The following is a 3,184-nucleotide window of genomic DNA, read 5'->3' as shown; positions in this document are numbered from 1 at the left end:
TTGCTTTAATTTCTTTCTCTTGTCTAATTGCTGTGGCTAATGTTTCCAGAACTATATTGAAGAGAAGTGGTGATAATGGGCATCCTTGTCTTGTTCCTGATTTTAACATGAAGGTTTTCAGTTTTTGGCCATTCAGTATGATGTTGGCTGATGGCTTTTCATAGATAGCCTTTATTAAATTGAGGTATAGACCATCTATTCCAATTTTTTGCAGGGTTTTTATCATGAATGGGTGTTGAATTTTATCAAATGCTTTTTCTGCATCTATTGAGAGGATCATATGGTTTTTGTCGTTGACTTTGTTAATATAATGTATTACATTTATTGACTTTCATATGTTGAACCACCCTTGCATCTCTGGAATAAATCTGACTTGGTCAGGATGGATGATCTTCTTAATAATCCTCTCTATTCCGTCTGCTAGTATCTTATTAAGGATTTTTGCATCTATATTCATTAAGGAGATTGGTCTGTAGCTCTCCTTTTTAGTTGTATTTTTCCCTGGTTTGGGAATCAAAGTGATACTTGCTTCCAGGAATGAATTTGGAAGTATAGCTTCCCTTTCGATTTCATTGAAAAGTTTGAAGAGTAATGGTAGTAGTTCTTCTCTAAATGTCTTGTAAAATTCAGTAGTGAATCCATCAGGGCCTGGGCTTTTCTTTTTTGGTAAATTTTTAATTACATTTTAAATTTCACTGACTGTGATTGTGGTGTTTAAACTGTTTTGATATTCTTTGTTTAACTTTGGTAATTCATAAGTATCTAAAAATCTGTCCATTTCTTCTGTGTTTTCCATTTTATTGGAGTACAGGTTCTCAAAGTATCTATTAATGATATTCTGGATGTCTTTTGGATCTGTTGTGACTTCGCCTTTTTCATTCCTGATTGCATGGATCTGAGCATTTTCTTTCCTTTTTTGATAAGATTAGCTAAGGGTTTGTCAATTTTATTTATTCTTTCAAAAAAACAGCGCTTTGTTTCATTTATTTTTTGTATCATTTTCTTAGTTTCCATTGCATTGATTTCTGCTTGGATCTTTATAATTTCCTCTCTCTTTCAAGCTTTCGGTTTTTCTTGCTCTTGTTTTTCTAGGAGTCTAAGTTTTATCCTTAGGTTGTTTATTTGAGCCCCCTGTGTTTTTCTAGTGTGGCCATTCAATGTTATGAATTTTCCCTATAGAACTGCTTTCATTGTGTCCCACAGATTCCTGTATGTTGTATTGGCATTTTCATTTATTTGTAAAAACTGTCTAATTTCTTCTTCAATTTCCTCTGTAATCCATTGACTGTTTTTGAGAGTGTTGTTCAGTTTCCATGTGTTTGTGAAGTTCCTACAGTTTCTTGTGCTATTGATCTCCAGCTTCATTGCACTATGATCTGATAATATACAGGGGATGACTTCAATTCTTTTGCATTTATTCAGACCTGTTCTGTGAGCCAGTATGTAGTCTATCTTGGAGAATGATCCATGTGCAGCCGAAAAGAATGTATATTCTGATTTGGTGGGGTGGAATACTCTGTAAACATCTTTAAGTCCATGTGTTCCAAAGCTTGGTTCAGTTCTATTATTTCATTGTTGATTTTCTGCCTAGATGATCTGTCAATTTGTGATAGTGGGGTATTTAAATTCCCACTACAATTGTATTAGTGCTTATTTGGTTTTTCATGTTACTTAATATTTGTTTTATATAGTTGGGGGCATTTATATTTGGTGCAGATATGTTTATGACTGTCAACTCTTCCTCTTGAATTGTTCCCTTACAAGGATGTAGAGTCCTTCTTTGTCTCTCTTAATGAGTTTTGGTTTGAAATTTACTTTATCTGAGAATAAGATTGCTACCCCTGCTTTTTTCTGGGCTCCTGACAACTGTTTTTAAGAGACCTCCTTTTTTGCGGTCACTGACTGCGATCCTATCTTCTATATCTGAAATTCTATCTTCGCAATCTTTTATTCTGTTGTGTAAACTTTCAATAGAGTTTTTAATCTCCTGGATATCTGTTTGAATCTGTTTTATGGATTCCATTTCTTTCCTCTGTTGGGCATTCATTGTTTCCATTTCTTTCTTATGCTGAGTCTTCAAGGCTTCTATCATGGTCTTGAGCTCATCTATTTTTTTGTAAGTTTCTGCTCCAGAGTCTCAAATCATGACTTCCATTTTGCTCATCATCTCTCTAGTTAACTGGGAAATTATTTCTGATTTGAATTTTTCTAGAGCCTGATTGATCTGTTTTGTTACCTCCTGTCCTTTGGGTCCAGGGTGTCCTGTTGGTTCACTATCAGACTTTTCCTCCTCATTTGTCCTACTATTTGCCATTGGTGAACTGGAAATCTGTTTTCCTGTCTTGCTTAAGTGTTTTCTCATTTTTATCTTTATTGTTGGGTTGTCCTTCTTTAATTTCTGAATTTTTCTAGAGCCTGATTGATCTGTTTTGTTACCTCCTGTCCTTTGGGTCCAGGGTGTCCTGTTGGTTCACTATCAGACTTTTCCTCCTCATTTGTCCTACTATTTGCCATTGGTGAACTGGAAATCTGTTTTCCTGTCTTGCTTAAGTGTTTTCTCATTTTTATCTTTATTGTTGGGTTGTCCTTCTTTAATTTCTGGGTATTACTTATAGGCTCTCCGTGACCTAAGAGTTTGTGTTGAAAAGTCTGCTGTGATTCTAATGGGCTTTCCTTTGCATGGGATTTGTTTCTTTTCTCTTACTGCTTGTAGTATTTTGTTTTTCTGTTGGATTTCTGGAATCTTGATTATTATATGTCTAGGTGTAGATTTTTTTTTTGATCGTGGCTAGTTGGGGTTCTATATGCCTCACTTATCTGTATGTCTAATTCTTCCCTTATACTTGTGGTAGTCATTAATATATCATCTTTAACTCATGTGAATTAAATTAATTTCAAGAAGCAGCCCATAATATGTTTGTAGTGAATATGCTTTTCAATATAGCATCCTTACCATTTAGGATGGGGTGGGGTTGGACTTAGAATGAGAGGATTAGATAAGTGAAAGAATTGGAGCAGGTTGGAAGTGAATCCAGAGGATGTAGAATTACCTTACTATCTTTACAAAGCTATTAACTTCAGGGGGGACAGAGAGAGTGCAGACATAAGGAAAAGAATATATCCCTTTAACAATAACAGGCACTTCCCTTCCCTTGAAAGTACATAGCCAAGAGTGAGGTAAAAT

The sequence above is a fragment of the Fukomys damarensis genome, unplaced genomic scaffold (assembly GCF_012274545.1).
Source record: "Fukomys damarensis isolate Sample0158 unplaced genomic scaffold, DMR_v1.0_HiC HiC_scaffold_17, whole genome shotgun sequence".
Taxonomy (NCBI): domain Eukaryota; kingdom Metazoa; phylum Chordata; class Mammalia; order Rodentia; family Bathyergidae; genus Fukomys; species Fukomys damarensis.
The sequence above is the reverse complement of the archived record's forward strand: the minus strand, read 5'-3'. Positions refer to the sequence as shown.